The 24,266-nt window shown below is 36.4% G+C and overlaps 1 protein-coding gene across 50 annotated transcripts in view; it reads right to left on the bottom strand.

Moving 5' to 3' along the window:
- Ptprd (protein tyrosine phosphatase receptor type D) overlaps positions 1-24,266 on the bottom strand; it is a 2,190,171-nt gene that overhangs the window by 1,618,913 nt on the left and 546,992 nt on the right. For all 50 annotated transcript variants that reach the window (XM_040757239.1, XM_040757256.1, XM_040757242.1 and 47 more), the window contains exon 3: positions 903-972. The gene's annotated coding sequence lies outside the window, so the exon portion shown is untranslated. The remainder of the gene's footprint in view (positions 1-902; positions 973-24,266) is intronic.

Raw genomic sequence — 24,266 nt, 5'->3', positions numbered from 1 at the left:
TATATAGCTGCCTGTAACTACAGCTTCTGGAGATGCGAACCCACTTTGAGACTCTTTAGGCATACATATCTGCATACGCACATACCTATACATTCAGATACACACAAATAAACACTAAATTCCACTTGAAAATGTTTCTGTGGGCTGGGGAGATGGCTCAGTGATTAAGATCATTGACTGCTCTTCCAGAGGACTCGGGTTCAATTCCTACCACCCACATAACAGCTCACAACTGTCTGTAACTGCATTTCCAGTTTATCCAACACCCTTATATGGACATATATGCAGGGAAAAAACTCCCAAGGCACATGGAAAAAAGAAACACATGATTTCTGCTGATGAGAGGAAGGCATGGTGGTGTTCCTGCATTCAGAGGCTGAGATAGGAGGATTAAAAGTTCAAGGCCAGCCTAAGATACATTGCTAGAACCTTTCTTGAAAATATAACAAAGAAAACTAAGTGAGTATAAAACGTGCCTGGAATTGCTGTTCAGATATTTTAAGCAATGACATCCTGAACGAGATACTCATAACACATGAAGAAAAATGTGAATGCGACTCTAGCTTTAGCTCTTTTCAAGGATGGTTTTTCAACACTTGCTTATAACCTAAGGTATTTGTGAATATACTATTTAAACAAAAGTGATCAGCAAAGCAGCATAATTCTAGAATCAGAAAATCATCAGTATCTATTCTAGTAAATAATTTTAATTTTACAACTGCAGGTTTCAAAAGCAGTTTTATTATTAGAATAATTGAAAACAGTAGCAAAGCTATGATCTCCTATTTAACATAATGCTGCAATTAGTGAATGATATTGACAACTCTATTTCTATTCTATTTTAAGACAGACACACATGTTGTGCTAAACTGAGTTTACCAAGAGAAATATGTAAGACTTACCAAGGAAGAGCCTCCCCTGAAGGGGAGTGATGACTGGGGAATGAAAAGTTCGAAATTCCTCAAGATTGCCCTGAAGAAGAAAATGGGGACACTTTTAATCCACATCTATGAGGACTATATGTTCCATGTCCAAGTGAATAATTAAATGAAAAGACCTGGGAGTATTTACAGACTAATGAGATGGATAAATTATTGCTACTAATTCATAGTATAAAATGTGAACCTATCTTAGTTACTAAATATAAAGTACCACATCTCATGATATTGGAAGATTATGCCTGATCCTTAAGTATTTCTGTGTTCTATACTGTCACGCTATAGGACAAGGATTTATTGGGTGACTATAATACTATTTTCTTTCCGTGAAAGATAATGTTATTTCATAAAATGTATTTTCTGAGATTTCTGTGTGAGATCTGGAAATTTGGTTTTGATTTTCTGGATTTCAATGGAAGTAACAATGTCAAAATTTTCCTTAATATTTGCCAAAGAATATTCAGAAACTTTTTCACTGAAACATGAGCATCCATCCATCCATCAAGCTGTGATGATTATCTGCAAACTTTAGTTCTATATCCAATTTACTGCAATACAGCTGGAAAGTTGACCATTTTTTATATTAACAGCATAAAACACTGAGAACAGAGCTAAAGTCAACAGTGTGAATAGAAAGTCTTTAATACATCCAAAGGGAAAACATACAAATCAGTAGGAGAATATTTATCAAATAACCAAAGAAAATCATCTACAGTTAAATGGCTCACAAAATCTAATGGCAAAAGATCAAAATGTATGGCGGAGGTAGTCAACACAATGATAACCACTCAGGATGGACATTTGCATCTGAATGCAAAATACTTCACACAATTTCTACCTATTTCTGAGCCTGAAGTTCAGGCCTCCATCAAGATTGGCCATATGTGATTCCTCCCCATGCACACCTAAGCCTCTTACATTTCTTCTAGAAGTTTCTCCACAAAGCTGCTACTTCTTCACCGTCTTTAGAGCACCAGTGTAACCTAGCAGGAGCTACAAGAATTTGTGGGTCTGTTGATCACACTGGTTTGTTTATTACTAACATGTATTTCATCTATTTTTCATTTCTTGTGTTATGATCATTATTTCTTCTATGAAGTGAGTTCAGCTATTTCTTTCTGTTTTCTGGGTGAGTTTTACTGGAGTAACACACTACCACATACTGAATTTTAGGCCAGCCTGGGAGTCTGAGACACTATCACAACATAAGAAAATAAAATATTAAAAAAAATCTAATAAATTAGAATAATTTATGGAGGCTATATCTGTGCTAATTGGGATGACTACACACTAGACAACCAAGTCTAAACTAATTAGTATCAAAACACCTACTGGTTGAAACAAATAACTTAAGCTTTGAAATTAGTTTTCTTTTAAATTATATGTTGAAAAAACATATCTTTCTATATAATTTTATGATATACTGTTATTTTGTAATTTTATTGTGTAAAAATTTTGAATTTACAGAGTAATTATACTTTCTTCTAGGTTAGAGTTTGATAATGTTATTTATATATACAAAAATTCATAATCAGAGAGGTTAATGAAAGAATGAAACAGTTGGACTTTTTGATGTGTTTACTGTTTAAGGTTAATATAAATGAAATTGGAAACACTTCATTTCACATACTCTTGATGAATTATGTTTAAAAATCTTAATTTTTTACTATAACTTTCTCAGGAAGTTATCAGAACATAAAGCAAAATAAGCAATATTTAGAAGTTACTATGTTTCAACATGCTTTATATACATTCTTTGTTGTGTTTTCTTTTAATAAAAGGTTATTTTTATTTGTGTCTGTGTTTCTCTCTCTCTGTGTTTGTAAATGAGAGAGAGGGAATATGCATATTACAATTTATCTTAGGAAATTTAACTTAATAGAGATTAAAATGTGCTGTATAATATTATTTGAAGATGTGTTACATTGGTTAGAACATTTGTTTAATAATGCAAAGATGTGTTGGCATTCTCTCATGTTGTATTGCTTAACTCTGTGAAGCTTTATTACTTTGACTGTCTAAAACACCCGTTTGGTTTAGTATGGAGATGAATGGCCAATAGCTAGGCAGGAGAAAGAATAGTTGGTGCTGCTGGAGACACATTAAATAGATGGAGAAAAAGAGAAGGAGGAGTAAGCAGGGAGGACCAGCCTCCCAGTTACCTAACAAACTACCAAGTAAGAAGTAAAGAAAGGTGTAGAGAAATAGAGAAAGATTGAAAAGCCTAAAAACAAAAGATAGATTGGATAATTTACGTTAAGAAAATCTGGCTAGAAACATGTCAAGCTAAAACTGAGCATTCATGATAAAGAATACATCCTTGTATGCTTTATTTGGGAGCTTGGGAGCAGCTCCCTCAAAAGATAAAGAGTAAGTAACAACAACAACAAAAATGACTGGTAAGTAGAATCCAGGTATTCCCATGTCTATTTGAACAGCTGAAGCATATGAACACAGTATATTTCACATACATGTGAATAGATGAGTTCAGCAAATCTTGAGAATAGTTTGAGTACTTTTTGTGATATAAAATTCACTGCCATGAACAAGGGGGGAACTCAGGTACACCAGACTGAGAGCTGGGAAACCAGCATAGGACCTAACCAGGCTCCTTGAACATGGGTGTCAGTTAGGAAGTCTGGGCAGCCTATAGGGCTTCTGGTAGTGGACCACTATTTATCCTCAGTGTACAAAAGGATTTTGGGAGCCCATTCCCCATATAGGGACACTCTCTCAGCCTAGACACATGGGGGAGGTCCTAGGCCCTGCCCCAAATGATGTGATAGACTTTGATGATCTCCCATGGGGAGCAAAAAGGGGATGGAATATGAGGGTTGGTGGGGTCATGGAAAGATGGGAGGAAGAGGGAACTGGGATTGATGCGTAAAATAAGATTGTTTCTAATCTAAATAAAAAATTAAATACAAGAAAAAGTGTGTTTCCCTAATCCAGCCCTCTATGTTTCATAAATGAAGTACTGTTTAGTGGTGGTCATAGGTAAATTTATGCATGGGTTATCCTAATCTTTCCTTTCTAGAGGCCTGATAACAAGTTTTTATGTTATCGGGAAAACAAATATTTTTCAGGTTTGTAGCCCTCAATTTTTAGCTAGGAGAAGATGATAATGCCTTTGGTTTTTAAGGCTTAAAGACTCTTGAGTAAGGGAAATAGTATGCAGTGTTACACCACTGACAGGGAGAATTAAGAATCTCCATTGCTTTCCTCTGCTCTTAAAGGCTGTCTTTCTAGAGCTTTCAGTAGTGCTGTTAATTCTCGAGTGAAACTATTCTCCAGTTTATTCATGTGGGCACTTAGTGCTATGAACTTCCCTCATAGCACTGCTTTCAAAGTGTCCCATAAGTTTGTGTATGTTGTGTCCTCATTCTCATCGAATTCTAGGAAGTCTTTAATTTCTTTTTTTTATTTATTTGACTCAGGAATGGTGCAATTGTGCATTATTCAACTTCCATGAGTTTGTAGGGTTTCTACAATTTGTGTTGTTCTTGAATTCTAATTTTAACGCATGGGGATCTGATAAGGTGTATGGAGTTATTCCAATTTTTTTGTACATGTTGATGTTTAATATGTTGCAAAGTATGTGGTCGATTTTTGAGAAGGCTCCATGTAGAGCTGAGAAGAAGATATATTAGTTTTTATTTGGATAGAACCCATACACTTATTGTAGTGACCAGTGCCCCATTTTAGCAGCCATTACCAGCTAACATGTGCTTGCATGACCTTGCCACTCCTGTCCTGGTCACTAAGATCAGATGCCCTCCTCATGGCAAGGAACCAATCAGAAGGTAGCTGGCAGGGCTGTGCTTTACGGCTCTGGGTGTGTTTTATGGACAGTACACAACAGCGATGTGCAGAACATAGCAGATGCAGGTGGCCTTGAATAAGAAACCTGGCTAATCATGAGCCTGTGAGTAAGCCAGCAAGCAGCATTCCACCTTAGTTTCTGCTTAAGGTTCCTGTCTAAGTTCTGGCTGTGAATTCCTTCAATGATGGACTATAACTTGTGAGCTGAAATGAACCCTTCCCTTCTCTAAGCTGCTTTTTGTCTGAGTGTTTTATCACAGAAACAAAGAAATATTTATTCCAAGATTTCAGTTCTTCAAACAGCGAAGCCAACAGTAATTTACAAGCAGTAAAGTGGACATAATTGTAGGGAAAAATGGAAAAAAGTATGAAGTTATTTTCTGTTATCATTGCAAAATAAATTACATACAGAGAATGTCTGAGGATTGTGAAGACACACAATTACAGTGAAAAGTGAAAACTTAAAAAGGAGTCCTTCTCTTGAAAGTATTTTAGCTTTGTGAAATAAAAGATTTCCATGAACAGTGCATTCTCTGATAAAACCTATAATAAAAAATTATGCATGACTGTCTTTGTGAGTGTAAGGGCCATGTGCTTCATGGTCAGTCTACTAGTGGAGACACACTGTTACAATACTTGGTCAGACTTGTGTCTCATGATTTCACCTGTACTCAACCATCAATATTGTTTCTCACATTCAGGTTTTGCTTAGAAATCTTTTCTTCCCTCTTTCCTGTCCAAGAGCTGGCCAGGTTGAACTCAGATGTGTATATCAAAAACTCTCAAACCTGAATCCTGATTCCTCAAGCCTCTTCTAGACTCACTAACCCACAAACTGTCACTTCTAGATTCCACATCCTAGTTCACTTCTTCCACTACAAATTTTGCCCAACTCTGACAACTTGGCTTCCTTATAAAAGAATTCCTAAGTTATTGGCAAGAGAAAATAATTTTTACTATTATATTTGACCCGTGTTCAAGAATCAGAAGCCGATGTTACCATTTGTTTCAAAGGCAGGAGGCAAATGTATCTCTTCAAATCATTACCTGGAATAGGCTTCACTTTCCTCCTCATTTTTTTCAGATTGCCTCCACTCTGCCCCTCAGTGGAATTCAACACAAATCTGATAGTGCACCATGGCTGCTCACCCATCCCCCAAAGAAGTGGTAATAGAATTTCGAGGAAGGATATTAACTCTTTGGATAAGAACCAGAGCAAATCCAGGCTGATAATATGTGTGAAATAGTGACATGTTTCCTGAGGCCTTTTGGGAAGGCTTTCCCTTAACATCTTTGTCTTAGAAATAGTAGCTTGTTGGCAGCTAAATGGGTAACCAGTCCATTAACTCCCTTATGTTTTCCCTCAGTAAGCTTGGATGAACACTTTAATGACCATTAGCTTACAGAGCATAAATTTACCAGGTATCATACAGAGCGTGCTAGTCCATCATCCAATGGGCAGAACATGTAGGTGTCATACAGGATTAGGAAACACGTGTATCCTAAACCTGCATGAACACTGCCAGGATTCTACCAATTGCCCAAATATATTTCCAAATGGAAAATCGATACATTTACTTTACAGTTTAGGGGTGATTCAGTCAACCAAGTTTGCCAAAGGATTTGACTAATGTTTGTAAAAATTATATCTTAGTTGACAACTCTGTTACTTATAAAAATATACAGCTTTGAATTTTACTGTTGGTATCTAAATTCCCTTTGAAGACAATTTAAAACATATTTTATTACATTATATTAAAAGAAAAATTATAGCAAAGCAGTCATCCTGAAATCATATATATATATATATATACATACATACATATATACACAGAAAATACTAGTAGGACTTGTTGTAAAATGTGATAAAATGGAAGAGAAAAGGTGAGTGAAATTATCACCTCCAGCATTTGGTAAAACCATACTTAAAAACTCAATGTACTGGAAGAAATGAGATGTGACATGAACATTTTTGATTCAATTGTTAGCTACAACTGAATGCACTATTGACCAGGGACCCCCAAAATCTTCTACTTATTGCATGTTCAGAATCTTGGATTAGGAATTCAGTGAGATTAGTTTTTATGCATTGGTGATATAACCTTCATTCAACAGGCAATCTTTCCAACACTAGTTCAATGTTTTATATACAGTAATAGAGCAGGCATGATTCTAATCTCTTACTCATCATTATATTATGCACATAGACAAATCTCTACAACCTAGTTGCTATTAAGGAGAACATGGGATGCAATACCGGATCACCCATCATTGTTTGTTCCAAAATAAACTTTAGTGACCCTGTCTCTTTAACAGACTGCCCAGCACTGATTGGAGAAGCCACAGGGAGGAATAGGTCCAAGAGTGTAGAAATTTGGGTACACATTTCTAGATCTCTTAAAGAGAAAATAGTTTTCTCAGTAGGTTAAAAAACTACCTTTTCGGGATTATCAGGGTGGTGGTGGCGCATGCCTTTACTCCCAGCACTAGGGAGGCAGAGACAGATGGATCTCTGTGAGCTCGAGGCCAGCCGAGTCTACAGAGCGAGTTCCAGGACAGCCTCCAAAAAAATACAGAGAAACCCTGTCTCGAAAATCTAAAAATAGATTTAGGGATCTAAAAATATATCTACAAAGATAAGCATGATGCATTTTAGAATAACTATTTCAAGTCCTTGGACTACTACGTTCTAAGATTGGGAAATGGGGAGGGAAAACATTCTTTCCATGGCTTCTTATTGTAGACAGTTACAGAATTCATCAATAGTGAAAAATAGGTAGAAAATTTTAATTTATGTACTCACAAAGTAAGATTTTTGTGAGTTAGTCATGGGAGAAAATGGCTTAAGTATTTTTTTCTAGTGCAAGGAAACTTTCTTTTAAAGATAGGAAAGAAACAAGAAGAGGAATCTTACAAAGAAAGTTTTAAGGGAAAAATGTGATTGAGCTTCAAGAGCCCTCAATATTAGATGTGTTTAATCAAATTGAAAAGGATTCCTCCATCTCAGTTTCACAAAGTGCAAAATGCACTGTTGGAAAATTAGGTAATCTGTTTAAAACCTATTACTGTACAACTCCACCTTCTTGCAAACCAAATTTACTATAGCATGGGTGAGACTGATTTTCTTTCACAATTTATTTTTGTTTTGACAAATGGGGCATTTCAAATCATTTTCTTCTTAGTAGATACATATCAACCTTTCTGAAAATTAAAAATGTAAAAAATGTAGCTCATTTTCCACAATAAATGCGTTCTCTTAGGGAAAACTATGTTTAAACAATTCACAAACCTCATTATATAATAAAATAAAGATATGAAATTAGTAGAAATAGGAAAACCGAGTCAAAAGGAAATGGACTATAAATCTATAGAAAATATTTTTCTCAGGAGGGCAATAAGGCAGTTATGAACCTAAAATGTGGTAACTGCAAAGACAAGCATGTTTTATTTTAGAGCTATTTCAAGTCCTTGATTTACTACTCTCTAAAAAGGAGGAGTGAGAAATATTTCTTACCTTTGCTACTTGTTAAAGATTTATTGCCACCAAAAATTGTAGATTAAATTACATGTAATATCTGGATGTCACTAGTATGAATATGTTGCCAGCATTTTTACTTTACTGCAACTACACATTTTCCTTTGTTAGAGGATATGCATGGAATGATTGAACAATATAAAAAAATGACACTCAAGTAGATGTTTTTTGTTTGTTTGTTTGTAAGTTTCTGTAACTAAATCTAGACTGTAAATCATTAGCAACTACTTTCTCTGAGAATCCGGAATGTATTGGATAACCTCATCTGTTCACGGCAAGAACATATCCGCTTTAAAAGCACATCTCCAATGACAGCATTTTTACTGGAACGTCTTAGTAAAGCAGCGTCTGCAGGATTGCACACAGTCCTCAGAAGTATTTCCGCTTCGAAGCAGAGTGACAATGAATAATGGGAAGACACGGGGAAATACTCTCGCGGGATTGCTGTAGCAGAGGCAGCAAAATGCTTAAACCTCCGACCGCCTTTCCCAGAGATTTAAACACCAGCAAATAAGGCCCTGTGGGCACATAAAAGATGAGTGCAAATTTAACCCCCTTTTCACCTGTGCACCTGGCACGGGGTCATTTTCCTGGTGTAATTCAAAGCTGGTTCTATTTGCCCCACTGTCAAACACTTGTGAGCAATCAGCATAAAGGTAGATCATTGAAACCTGCGATGAACCTTCAAGGTCGATTAACCTAATAAAAGCTATCCTTTTGACTATCTTAGATTGCCAGATTTATTAAGAAGGGCTTTTATAAAACAGCAAAGGAAGAAACTGATTTGTCTAGACTATTTTCCAACAACCCAGAATATTCTGTTGCTCACTCAGGTGTAGAATTTCTTAACTCTACACTGATGTTTGGGTCATTATCACAGCCTCATGGGAAGTAGCAGGCAAAACTATTAGCAGGAACACTAGCGTGTTAGTACTGAACGAAGGAACTTACGGAGAAGTTGCTATTTGTGGAAGACTGAATACAGAAAATGGAGATCCCAGGTGAGAGAAAATTGAACAGCAATAAGCCTGAGTGTGTCTGCTGTATCGATGTTGGACATGCATCAACTTTGAGGTGTGCTGAACTCAGAGACTCTGGGCCAAAGCAAACGGCTTCCGTGAATACAACTTTATTCAAGAGACCATAAAAGCCTCCTTCTTATACAGAATTTGAAGAGTTTGGTGACAAAACAAACCGAATTCAAGTTTCTAAGAGATCAGAGCTTTACTTAATATGGACATTATTTAGGAGTATTTTGGACCCAATTTTATCTCTCCACTCTCAAAAAAGAGAGAGCTTGCAGAATTCATATTTTTTTAGCCTGTGTTATCTCACTTGTTTCTTGGAAATGTTATAGTCTCATTTTTATTTAAGGCTGAGTAAAATTCCACATGCACATATACTGTACTTTTATTTTCCATCCATATGCTGATGTATACTTACTTGGTTGCATTTACATACTAAGGAGAATGTAAATTGTGATCCTAGTTCTCTGATAGAGTTATACACCAGATTACTCACAGCACAAGCAACTTACAGGTAAAGCCAGTAGAAACCACTCACACAATATTACTCCTTTTTGTTCAAAGTGTTCTGGTGTTAATGAAAGTCCTTTAAAAATGATAGCACAAACGTTAATTACTGAGAGGAGAGTAAATTCCAGTAGTAAAGTGATCTTATCTTCTGCCAATGATCCTTCCTGCATTCAATCAAGGGTTAATGAGAGTTTTCAGGAACCTCTACAAGTCTGCATAATTCTGTTCAAGATATATGAGTGGATTTATCTAAGATGCTTTATCGCTTAGATTTGCAGTTCATAATGTTTCTTCATAACACATGAGAAAATGCTGTAATGCTTTTTGTCTCACTAGTTGCAAGCCATAAAGATACCAGACAAGATGCAATGGGTGCTTGAAGGAAGTATCTTAAGTAAGATTAGAGACAACCTTACAGAACCTTCCTTCCTTATTCAGATGCGATTCACCTTCATGTATCTGCACAATTCTAAGTTTCATTAGGAAGATAAATACCAAATGTTTGTGTGGACAATGTCCTGTGGTTTGAAAACCATGCAATATGTAATGGCAGCATCATGTCCTGAGAAATCCACCATTAGATAATTTAATGATAGAATGTATTTGTTTTAAACAGAGTAGTTTTAATGACCACATATCCTTGTAGAAAGACAATATATGCAGTTTGATATTTACCATATTATTCCTGTGGAGTAAATAGATGTATTTTGACCACAAGGTATGGAAGTTGTGATTTAGGGTTCTTGGAATGGATTACTGGTTATTTTCATTCTTTGTAAATCAGGAACAAAATATTAGATATTTAACAAAAGCTTATACATCTTCAGAGAACCCCTAAAACAAAAATGAGGTGGTTAGCCCCAGAAATGATAAGAAAGGTGGAAGGAATGTGTCTTTCCACTATGAAGACAATGATAACACACCAGAACTGTGTGTGTGTTAGAGCAAAAAAAATATGTTTAAGACTTTTTCATAAGATAATGTTAGGATTGAATAATAAAGAAGATATGATACAAATATAATCAAATTTAGAATATATTGATCATGCTTTTGAAATTTTCTTTTAACTAAACGAAATAAAGAAACTGCTACTAATTTTTTTATTTTGGCTCTAGATCATGAGAAAGTGAGTAAAAATACAAGAATCAGATCCAACATGATAAGAGATTTCCATACAAAGACAGAATCAATGAGAACATTCAAATCACTGCTGTGTGAAGCACAGCATCAAGGAAAATAGCCACAAATGCAAACTGAGAATCTAGCATTTGGAATAATAAAAGGATGTTTCTATTTTCTGTTTTTCAGTATGTATAAACTTTATTTCATTTAGCATCAGCAGATTCCCATCAGATCAGCCAGTGCACAAATTAGGAAATTGAACCCAGAAGTTAACACTGCAACCTTTTTCAAACTTGCAGTGTTAATCACCAATAGGTCTGCATCTATAATGCAAACTTAAATAAATTATTACTTTCCCCTAGTTTAACACTGACTTCTAGGAGTCAGAGGCCATATATGTCACTTGCCTGGGATGAACACAGTTTTAAATCACTCTGACTTATTCATCAAACATATGTGAGCATTCAGTATTCTATAATTCTTCTGATACTGGAAACTGTCCTTTCAATGAACCAACAACTGCATCCCAGTATTTCCAGAGATGCCAGAGTGGAGCCTGTTCTCCACTGCTCCAAGAAGACCAAACAGGAAGCAAGAAAATTACTCACAGTGTAGAAGCCAAAAAGGAAAATGCCTATCATCCTTTAATCAACCTTCATGTCTTTTCTGTTTGCAGTACTAGGGTATGTTTGTACAAATACTTGCAACTTTTCTTTAGCCCCAACGCATTATTATTCTTTTTGGATGACTTTGTCCAGAAACTTCTTAAATGATAGGTATTACTTAGATAAATACTTTATCATTTGAAAAATAAAACTTAAAATAAGGAAACTAACATAGAAGAGATTCATAAAGTGAATTAATATATAGTCTTAAAAAGCCTACTGTTATCAAAGAAATGTAGAGATCATCTCAGCTTGACGTTGTGCCAACTAAGTGCTTTCTGGTTATTAGATACAGCAAATTTAAAAGGAACAATACACATACACAGAATACCCATCTCAACAAGACATTCATTAGTTTTCTGCTGAAGCAGAAAAGTGTTTACTTTTTCACTAACCATTTTGAAGATAACTTCTTAGCAATATGGAATAACTGCCAGTAAGTATTGATAAAATGCCTGAATACAGTTAAACTAATTAAATTATACGAGGTTATTATATTTACTTTTTAAATATGTAACTCCTTTAATTTCAAAATACCTCAGAAGACATCCAACAGTTGCTATAAAGCAGTGGCCACTAGTCTGTGCTGTTGTTCAAGAAATCTTCAAATAGTGCATGCTATCTTCAAAAGAAACTTCATGTATTTGGTTTAGAATTGCAAGTTTAGTTTCTATTTTATATGAGATAGGCTAAGTCAATATTGAGTAAATGTGACTCTTGTCAATTGTTCCTTTTTCTAAGAACAAGAAATTAGCACTTCAGTTTTACTGAATGGATCCTTTCCATAATATAAAAAGATTTAGCTATAAAAATAATCTAAATTGTATATATCACACAAAATATTCAGCAGCTAGGTTTTTGCTAATCATCAGATAAATAATTTCACTTGGTATTAATAAGCCATGTGCTTATTAATGGCATTTAACATTTTATTTAATATAACAGATTTGAAGTTTTATGCATCAGAATTTATTGTTAAGTTTTTCTAGTTATAATACAATTATATCTTATGATTTTAAACTTTTTAAAAAATTTTAACACACTGTCTCTCTATGTATCTCAGGTTGCCATTGAACTTACTATGGACATCAATACCGGATTCCTTATGCCTCAAGTTCCTCTGCAGTTCTGGGATTGCAAACACGTGTGACATTCCTGGGTGTGTTTTAAATTCTTATAGTAGATAATTTTGTTAGATTCCACCAAGGAACATAAGAAAATATTGTTACAGGCATAACCTCAAAACTTATTTCAGGATTTGGAAAATAAACAATGTTTTGAATTTTTCTAAAATGATTTTTCTAACTGCATGACTGAATAGTGCAATGGAAAGAATTCGTGTGAAGCAGAAATTCCTTGGGATGCTGCTTCAGTGTTTCTGAGAAATGTGTTGCAAAGTTTCCTCTTATTTATTTGAAATTGTGTGAGAGAAAAATAAATGTAACCAAATATGTGCCACTTAACAGAAATGATCCAATGGTGATTACACTCAGAGGAGAAGCTCGGCTCCCCAAGCACTTAGTGAAGACGAACAAGGAGATAGCATCATTTGAGCAGTTCTTCTGGTGAAGGCACGTCAAAGTAGCCAAATATCTACTTCATTTCTAATGGAAATACTACAAAATATGAGAATCTTAAGACCCCACTACACCTATCATATGACTTTTCTTTCTACACATCTCAGCATTAACTATAGGCTTAGAAACTAGAGTGTAGAGAGAAAAACACTGTAATTTACTTTTAAGTGCTTTGGGGAATATTGTTCCTAGATTTGTTACTACCCAAACTCCTTTTGCAATGTTTTATACTGAAGAACGTTCCTTATGAACAAGCACAAAGTTGGAGGATTGCTGACCATGAAATGAAAATTAAGGGTGTATATATCAGTAAGCTATTGGGGTGTCTGAAGCTAAAAGTACAATGGAAGACCCTTGTGTGAGTCACTGTAAGAACAGAGGATTATACTGGAAAACCTAGCTTCATTCCCACATCATTAACCTGTTTATTTGATTCTGAGAACCAGAAATAACATCTGAGTGCCCACAGGCAATTCTGTTCACTTTCCTTAACCACAGCTTACCACCTTCAAAAGGTTTCTACCGAGCTCATAATTCTTACAAGCAAGGTCAAATGGACTTACACAGGTACAAAGCATACAACAGAAATGTTTACCACCACCCCAAATCCTAATTACCACATGCTTTTTCAGCAAAATTGCTAATCCATCTTAGTTTCTGATAGTTCCTATCACAGCCTGGTCAGCTTGCAAGTTTCCTAGTGAAGCATTCTCTGCCTGTGAGCTGTGTATTATTTCCACTCTTAAATCTTGCCTTCTATTCTTTGCTTCGAAGAACATAAAAGCTTTCCTGTGAGACAAACCATTGCCACATTTTTTTCTGCTGTATTTTCCACTAAGTTGGTGTGTTCCAGCTTTTGACCTTTGTTTTACGTTCTTTTAACCTCACCTCTCTCACTCCTTGAGCTATTTTTCTGAGTTTCTCATCTTTCTTCTTAAACACTTATAATCTTACTTCATGCCTCTAGCCAAAAAGGAGCTTTGATTATCCAGTCTCCGGTAGGTCAATTCAGTGCTTTGCTCCTTGCCTACTTTACAACCTTGGTTATACATACGTTGGGGCTCCTATCTCATGCTATCTTGACCTGTGGGCCCAGGTTGGCCTTTACACAAGGTATACTTGGTCTAAGCATTATTCTTTCCTGTGTGTTCATTGATTCAGCTTTATCTTCAGTTTGATTCTACATGTCAAGTGAGGTACTGTTTGGTTCAAAATTCTTATTCAACAGCTTCTTTAATCCTCATCATTAAATAACCCTGGGAGCTTGTGGAAATTTTTCTATAGGAGGGCAGGATTTATGACAATCAATATTTATAATGACAAGAAAGTAGTTTCTGATAATCTTCCATTCATATCTGTAACCCTAGGTCTTTGTTTCAAGGGAAAAGAACCTCAGATTAGTTGTCACAGCTTCTGCAATTGAATTCTGTTTCCAGGTGTTTCTTTCACTTAAATGCTAAGAGGTTACTTTAAGGTAAACCCCCCACCCCCAACCTGATTTTTAATAGGACTGAAGATGACTGAAGAGCATCCATAAACCAGAGCATTGGTAATGAGATGATCACTTAGGACACTTTTGAGTGACTTCAGGGCATATCTGACACAAGGATGAAGAATGTCCCTGCGCTCTGCTCCTTAACTGAATAGGGGGAAGGACTAAGAGAGTTTGAAGTGCACATGGAAGTAGCATGAGAATTAGGAGAAAAACAAGGCTCAGTGGAGAAAATCAGTGATGTCAGTGCAGGGCACAGCAATGCACCCCTCCCACAGCGCTGTGTGGAGAACAGCCTGGTACACAGGCCTGGAAGGCCACTTGTAGTCACCTAGCATGGCCTCCTCCTTTTTTTCCCTGGATTTTAAGAATACATCATGTTTTTCCTGTCTCTTGCACACCACACTTAGAAAGTTTGGCTCTGCATGTTCAACACTTTCAGAAATAGTAGCTGCCTCGGAACAGTTTGAACTGGATTAGAAGAAGAATCTGCTTCCCTGGGGGAGAAAGAACGACAAAAGCGAAGTTGCCGTCCTACATGTGAGTGTAGCTCATGCCTAGCATCTGCTCTGGTTTCCACTTTTAGCTGGGCTCTTCCCTTTTGTAATACAGCAGGTGACGTAATGCTGTTGAAGCTCAGGGTCGGTGTGAACAACTTTGCAGGAAAACGATTTAAGGTGAAGGACCAGCTACTCTACACTATTCAAGGGTTTGCAAGGGTTACTCTGTTTTTTTTCCACAGTAGGTCTACAAGCTCAAGAGAGATACCAAAAATACTCTAATAGAGAGAAAGGGGAGGCCCCAGTACACCATGTAGTGTCGTTTTATTTCAACTCTCTCTCTCTCTCTCTCTCTCTCTCTCTCTCTCTCTCTCTCTCTCTCTCTCTGTCTCTCTCTCTCTCTCTCTCTCTCTGTCTGTCTCTCTTGTGCCTGCATGAGTGCTTGTGCGTGTGTGTGTACACACATATGTGTACTGGGGCCACTTGTAAACAACCTAGCAATAACTTCATACTAGAGGCACCGCCTTTTTCATCAAGCCTGTGTATTTAACAAAAGCAGCAAACTATTTACACTAAACAATCCCTCTGGAGAGAACCGGTTAGTAATGCTTCATCTGTTTGTGTGTCACTTCTCTCAGAACCCTGTACTTTCTTTTGGCACTGACACAGTCGGATCATAGCCCTCTTGACAACACGTTTCCTGTGTATATTTGCTTTCCTAATATAAAGTAAGTGCAAGGAAACGAGCTCTCACTGGCAAAGCACTTTTGAGAAAAGTATCTATTGAAGAAGGACAAGAGAAAGTGTCAGAAGAGAGTGATTCTAGGTTTGAGGGTAGATCTGGCACCAGTGAGATCTCCAGAGATGGACAAGGATGAAACCAACTGGCAAACTAAGCAACAGTGGAGAGTCTACCTTAAATGCCCTTCCCTGATAATGATTTTTTACGACTGTCTTTTATGCCATCCTAGAGTCTCCATCCAGTGACAGATGGAAGCAGAGGCAGATACCCACAAGTAAACACTGAGCTGAATTCCTGCAACCCAGTGACAGAGAGGGAGGAGTGATGAGCAAAGGGGTCAAGACTGGGCTGGTAAAACCTAGAGAAACGGCTGACCTGAATAAGGGGGAGATCTTGGTCCCCAGACGGATGCCTGAGAGTCCAGGATAGGACTGATCTAGACCCCCTGAATGGGGTGTCAGTGAGGAGACCTTGGCAATCTATGGGTCTTTATTTATCCCTGACACAAAAATGTGCTTTGGGTGGCCATCCCACAATGAGGGATGCACTCTCTCAATCTGGATACTTGGGGGAGGGCCTGGGACCCCAGGAATGAAATGACAGACTCTGGAGATCCCCCATGGAGGGCCTTACCCTCCCTGGGGAATGGAGTGGGGATTGGGTGGGGGACTGGAGGACCTGGTGGGGGGGGACCAGGCATGGAGGGGAGGGAGAGGGAGCCGGGACTGACATGGGAAGCAAGCTTGTTTCTAATTTAAATATATAATGAAAAAGTGTTTCCAAAAAATGCTGGTGAAATAAAAAAAAATAATTAAAAAAAGAATGAAAAAATAAGATTGTCACATTAGAGGTGCCCACTAAAGGAGGGGAAAGATCAGAAGAGAAGCAAACAATGTGACACCTGAGAAGGTGGGGGTGCTTGGGCATATTAATGATCCATATTATCTGAAAAAAAAGGTACTATGATGCTATAAAATCTAAGTATCTTCATACAGTAAACCAATCAAAAAGTAAATGTTCCAATGAGTACTGTTATAAATAAGGAAATAATAGAATTTCATGTAAGAAGTCAATAAGAAGAAAAAAAATCTCAGAACCTTCCCAACTATATATATATATATATATATATATATATATATATATATATACACACACATATATACATGTATATATATATTGACTGGTTTTATTGTTTCTTTCATTTTTAATGTTACTAGAGCTACTTGACTAAGACTTTGGGGTCAAATAGTGAATTATGGAAGGTATTATACACAAGCATTTACTATAAAATTACAGAAAGTCAAATGCCATTTTCCTGATCAAATTCTGTGAAAATGGACGATGTAGTGCTTCTTTTTCATATTTTTTAAAACTTCCAAAGTTCATGTAAAACATGGGCTACATCATGCCAAGACATGTGTACCTTAGGAATAATAATAATAAATTGCTATATTCTTATCACAGATTTGACATCCACATAACACAGAAAAAATCCAGATGATACTTAGTTCTTTGAAGCTAGTACACTATTTTTGTAAGCATGGAGTGAAATCATTTTTATTTTTAAAGCAAAGAGTTCATTTACTCTTAGGGAAGAGCAAGAGAAGAACTGCAATGGTTTTGAATAGTGTTTTGTTCAAGGAGAGGTGGTTTTGATGTGGCAATGGTTGTTCTCAACCATGTCTCTGAAATTATTAGAAACATTAACTGGGACCTATCCTTTGCCCACTATGAAAACACTTACATTCCATAAATCTGCTTCTACAGTTGTTGATCATACTGTGACTTGTTTTCCCCCAAATACATGAATTACAAAAGCAGCATCCTCTTCTTGTGTCAAAGAACATGTTTTGTTCTTCCTGTTAGCCTCCAGTATTTTTTCTAGTAAAGAAACCAAAGTTTTCCTTTTTGAGTGCATAGCTATTAGATTAGGTATGCTTTTAAACATTTTTATAACCTATAACTAGTGCAAAGACAATATAATCTCAAAATCACTTATCATGTGGTACTTCATGAAGTACCACAATGGGTGACATTTTACCTTACTAAATGCAAGGTAATGTACACGGTGCAATCCAGCCTTCTGATGGGATGGCGCTGCTGTCTGTTCTCCTCCTGGCTTGGAAAATGGCAGAATACTAAGGAGTACAAGGAGGAAACTTTCTCTAAAGATGAGCTCATTCAAACCGTGAGGTTAAAAAAGGCATCTGCTCAGTGGTAAACTCAGCAAAGAAGCAGCACAGGAGGGAGATGTGCTAAGAGTTGGAACTGTGTCATTCTCCACCTTCGAGTCATCTGTTCCACTGTAACTTAAAAAACTCTGAAACCCTGCATTTAAAGGTAAAATCAGGCCAAGGTATGAAAAAGGAAAAAGTGCTGACATCTGTGGGGCACTGATTATATTCCAGGTACTAGAAATTAGGCATTTTTCACATATTATCTGATTTAGTTCTCAAAACAAGGTGGTTATTACCAACTCTTAAAATATAGATGTAAGAGTAAGGCTAGGTTATACGGTTAACAAGATCCAGGCTTAAGAACAGATGTTTCTCACCCAAAGTCTGATTTACTAATAAAATACCACGAACTCCTACTTCCCACCCTGTTCTTCCTTCCTTTCAAGTCTATTAATTGAACTATCCATATGACCCCTCCTTTCTCCCCCTCTCCTTCTGTCCTCATAGTCCTTCATCTTGAAAGCATACATTTAACATCTGTGATGTACCTCCTGACACATTAGGTATCTGCAACAACAATAAAGAACATATTTTGATTTTTATCCTATGTTTTAATAATACATTAATTGGTTTCTAAATAACTATGTATAACTTATTTCATTGTGAAATTCACATAAAACCCATAACACACACACACACACACACACACACACACATGCACACCTATAAACACATAATCTTTCTTAGCAAACAGATATGACAAACACTGTTGATAGTGTAGTACTTGGATTTCATATTCTGGAGCCCAAACACGCATGTTAGTTATGGTAAAATTAGAGATCTGATGAGGTATAGAGGAAATCATGAGGGCTATGCCACCTTAATTGCCTTAATATCATTACAAGAAGGGAAGAGAAGCTTGGGCTCTTATTCATTCCCAATTTTGGGTACAGGGAGTTGTATCTTTTCCAGGAACTAAATGGTGCCTTAGTGATCTTGGGCTTGTTTGCTTCCAGAGCAAGACAGATGCTTAGTTTTTATGCCAGCTAACCCCTGGTACTTCTGTACTAGCATCCTGTGCTAAGATACTGTCCCTTTCTCTAGTCTGCTGCAGCCTTCTTTCACAACAGCGACATTAATGTGCTTCCACTGATGGACTGAAATTGACATTTAAGGATGTGTGCACATTAATTATTAATTGCATACTTGCTAATGTCTCAGTTCTGCCAAAGCTTTTCTTTAAGCTCTTCTTCTCATCCACGCTTTAATGAAGTAGATGCTACTTTATTTCAGCATGTGGATGAGAAGAGTGTGACTTTGAGACTCGGATTAACCTGCCTTAAATGACATATCTAGCAAGTCACAGATGTAAGTAAGAAAAGCAAAAAATACTTTTCTAAGGCTATTACTCTCATTTATTTCCAAATATTGTGGTCATGGTAAGACTACGAGTTTCTGAGATTTGATCCAACTGACTACCACCAGTCAGACAGTTTCATTGTCTCATAAATATCTGATGCATACAACATAATAGAATTGATTTATGTATGTGTTTATGTGTAGTGCAAATAAATATGGATAAAGAAGTGTCTAATGTATGTTGTATGCTCTAGTGTCTGGCCTCTGAAAAGTACTTATTAAATTATCATTCATTAAGTATATCTGTTTTATTAGAGAATCTGACTAGCTAATGGCACAGGTCCCAAATTTTTAAGAAAACATAGCTACTGTATAAGGTAACCTCTTTCATCAGCTTCTGGAGGTAGATCACTACCCAAAACTTCTTTAGTCTTAATCTTTTCATTTTTATAAAAGCTTATAAACCAACACCCTCTGCAAATATTTCCAACTGGTTTACTATTTGTAAAAATATTAATCAGTACTCTTTTTAAAACACAATTATAATAGCAAGAGATATTATGTAGTCAATACAGTTTCTAAGCAGAATAAGAGAAACAAGTGTATTATCTATCTTTAGATAATGTTCTTGCCCAGAAGGAAACACTAGTGACTTCCAAAGAGTAAGAGTGATTCAAAGATGTCCAGAGTAAGAGAATATCAACCTCAATGTGTCCTTCTCTATTGGAAGTCCTGAAAAGGGGTTTAATGAGTTACATTTTCTCTGGGTATGAAACAAACTAATTATGTTCTTATGCAACCTGATTAACTCTTTATCATCACTTGAGTCTTACTGAATGTTCTCAGCAGTGTCTTAGAATCTCTCTTCAAATTTGTAAATCACTAAACCTTAAAACTTTTGTATAGCTATTCATTTTCTGGTGAAAAATAGGTGAAGTTGTAGCAAATAGAAAAACTTAAGCATAAGCAAAACTGTAATCTTTATGAAGTATGAGGCAGTGAAGATATAAAAAGACAGTAAAGTGGTAACAGAGAAAATTGCTTCCTTGTACCAAATCCAGATACATGAAAAGATCTTTTAGGTATCCCCGGGTTTCACTATTTTTAGGTTTGCTATTGTCATGTCTCAAGGTTCCAAAGGGCTGTACAATAATTATCCATAGACATTCAACATAATCTATAACCATTATTAACAATAGTGTTCAACTCTACTAATGTAAGTCCGGTAAGAAGCAGGCGGCATGGAAGACATGGCAGAGAAAGTCTACTATAAGCAGTGACACAAAGAGACAGAAGATTAGCCACCAGTGGCCAGGAGGAACCACCAGCTTGATAGCTGCAGCTGTTTGGTCCAGACATTAGTTAGAGTGTACCTTTATGTATTGCCACTCCTCTTTGATTCTAAGAGGAGCAGCAAAGGAGGAATTTTCTTATAGAAGTAACTTGTGGTTTTTATGTTCTTCTTTTCTTAGAAAGACATATGATTTGAATTTGGAGACTGAGCTGACTCCTGCCTAATAGCAAAGTTTGACACATGCTCCGGAACCTCGGAGTTCAAGGTAGAGAACTATTTGGAAGGAAGATTTATTTATAGTCCATGCCAAGAGCCTTTAAAGTGACCTCAGGATATTTATGCTATGTGTGAATGCTCATGGAAGCATGCTGTAAAACACATTAAATAACAATGGGCACATGATCTAGTGTCTATATGATAGAAAAGATAGAATGGAGTGTGTATCCTGTGATTATCTCTCTTCCTTCCTAAAATGAACAATGGCCTTCTCAGATACAGTCTACTCCCTGAAAAACACTTCTAGTTCCAGGTGGTGAGCAAATATCTGATGCTCTTATAAACCTAAGTCACTGATATAACTGTCTACATATCCAGTATGGTATACCCACATTTACCAGTAGCTGCTTATAGACCAAGGCTTATGACAGTCAACGTTTATCTCCCAGCATACATGCTAAAGTTTGGTCACATAAAAAGATGTTCTTGTTATATCATATTTATTTATAAGAAATTGAAGGAAGGAAGGAATATTCTCTGTTTTACTGGGGTGAAAGGGAACTGTTTTTGGGAAGATCTCAGGACTACACAAGAGCAGCCTAAAAATTAAAGGTGATACACCAAAAAGGGTAATAATGTGATATTGCCAGAGAAATGGCAGCAGGTCTCTAGTAACGATGTTTTGATATTACTTACATATTTGCTTAGGGATGAATAACAACTGACTCAAATCAGTAGAAAATTCAATGTTTCATGGTTGTAGAAAAGAGAAGTCCAAAATCAAGGATTCGGTCAGGTCAGTCTCCGTGTAGGGTAAGCCTCCATTAATATTTTTTCTACCCTCAACCCCAACACACATACATACTGGTCACTAGCAAATCAGGTATGCTTCATTTTCTTTTCCTTCCTACTTTTGACTCATCAAACTATCACATCTCTGCGTTTGTCTGTTTTACATCAAGATTTCTTGTTCTTTTAAAGTAGGAAGTTACTCGCCAGGCGATGGTGGCACACACCTTTAATCCAAGCACTCGGGAGGCAGAGGCAGGTGGATCTCTGTGAGTTCGAGGCCGGGCTGGACCGATAGCCTCCAAAACAATACAGAGAAACCCTGTGTCGTAAAAACCAAAAAAAAAAAAGTAGGAAGTTACTCATTTTTTGATTAGAACACAGACTTATTTAATTGCCCTTTTTAAAAATTATTAAATCTGTAAAAAAAAAGTATCATTTTCAAGTAGGCCAAATTCTGAGATAGTAGGGCCCTCAATGTCAACATACCATTTCTAGGGAACACTAACTTTTCCCAGTACATCTGGTCTTTCAGTTGCATATAGCACAAGGTCCTGAAATTAATACAAAGACTTGAAGCCAGCTTACAAAATTGACTCTTGTGAACAATATTCAAACATTCACTATTTGCTTAGAGAATCAAGAGCAAAGATAAGCCATCATGTTCCGTTGATGAAGGCAATTACACACGTCCTTCTCTGGGTCTTCATCCAGGGCCAAAATATTTGGTTATTTATTTGAGTTTCTCTTGTTCTTATATTAAATGCTGGAATGTGCATTAAGCATCATTTGCAATAATGATAAAGAAATGGTTAAAATACATTTTAGAAACTAATAAGTGTCATAAGATACTCTGTAGTACAGTTGTGAGCAGTATTTTAGAACTGTGAACTGAAAAATGTTATTTAGGAAGTAGGTCATACGGTAGTTGTTCTTTAAACATTTAGCTATTCTGCACCTATTGTATATTGTAAATAAAACAACAAAATTCTTAGAAGAACAGTTCAAAACTTTAATAAGTAAACATGTGTCACATGGAAGTGACATGTATAACAAGTCTGTCTACCATTGAAAGTTTTATTTCAGGTGCTATGGGAGATAATGGTGTTTTTTTGAAAGTGGCTGCTCTTAAAATCTAAATACAAGGTTGGGAAAAAATTTTCCAATCAAATGAACCCAAGAAACAAGCAGGGGTAGCAATCCTAATATCTAACATATTAGACATTAAAATAAAATCAGCCAAAAGAGATGAAGGAGGTCATAACATACTCATCACAGGCAAAATACACCAAGATGAAGTGTCTATCCTGAATTATTATGCCCCCAATACAAAGGCATCCACATTCATAAAAGAAACATTACTAAAACTTAAATCACTTATAAAGCCCCACACACTTATAGTGGGAGATTTCAACACACCACTCTCACCACTAGACAGGAATACCAGACAGAAACTCAACAAAGAAACAAAGGGTCTAATAGAAGTAATGACCCAATTGGGATTAACAGACATCTATAGAACATTTCATCCACATAAAAAAGAATATACCTTCTTCTCACCACCACATGGAACCTCAGTGCAGAATTCTACCAGAAATTCAAATAACAGCTTATACCAATTCTTCTCAAAGTATTCCATGCAATAGAAGCAGAAGGATCTTTGCCAAACTCTTTCTACGAGGCTTCAATAACCTTGATCCCCAAGCCACACAAAGACACAAGTAAGCAAGAGAACTTCAGACCAATATCCCTCATGAACATTGATGCAAAAATACTCAACAAAATACTGGCAAATCGGATCCAAGAACACATCAAAACAATTATTCACCATGATCAAGTAGGTTTCATCCCAGGATGCAGGGATGGTTCAACATATGAAATTCCATCAATGTAATCCACCATATAAACAAGCTGAAAAACAAAAATCACATGATAATCTCACTAGATGCTGCAAAAACCTTTGACAAAATCAAACATCCCTTAATGGTAAAGGTCTTAGAGAGATCTGGGATAACAGGAACATACTTAAAAATAATAAAAGCTATATACAGTAAACCAACAGCCAACATAAAAATTAATGGACAGAAACTCTACGATATTCCTCTAAAATCAGGAACAAAAAAGGCTGTCCACTCTCTCCATACCTTTTCAAAATTGTACTTGAAGTTCTAGCCAGAGCCATACGACCAAGGGGACCAAGGGGACACAAATTAGGAAGGAAGAGGTCAAACTTTCCCTATTTGCAGATGATATGATAGTTTACATAATTTACCCAAAAAACTCTACCAGGGAACTCTTACAGCTGATTAACACCTTCAGCAAAGTGGCAGGCTACAAGATCAACTCAAGAAAATCAGTAGCCCTACTATATACAAACAATAAAAGGGCTGAGAAAGAAGTCAGAGAAACATCACCCTTTACAATTGCCACAAACAACATAAAATACCTTGGGGTAACGCTAACCAAACAAATGAAAGACCTGTATTGTAAGAACTTTGAATCT

The sequence above is a fragment of the Mesocricetus auratus genome, unplaced genomic scaffold (genome assembly GCF_017639785.1).
Source record: "Mesocricetus auratus isolate SY011 unplaced genomic scaffold, BCM_Maur_2.0 Super-Scaffold_100014, whole genome shotgun sequence".
Classification (NCBI taxonomy): domain Eukaryota; kingdom Metazoa; phylum Chordata; class Mammalia; order Rodentia; family Cricetidae; genus Mesocricetus; species Mesocricetus auratus.
This window is presented reverse-complemented; position numbering and strand designations above follow the sequence as displayed.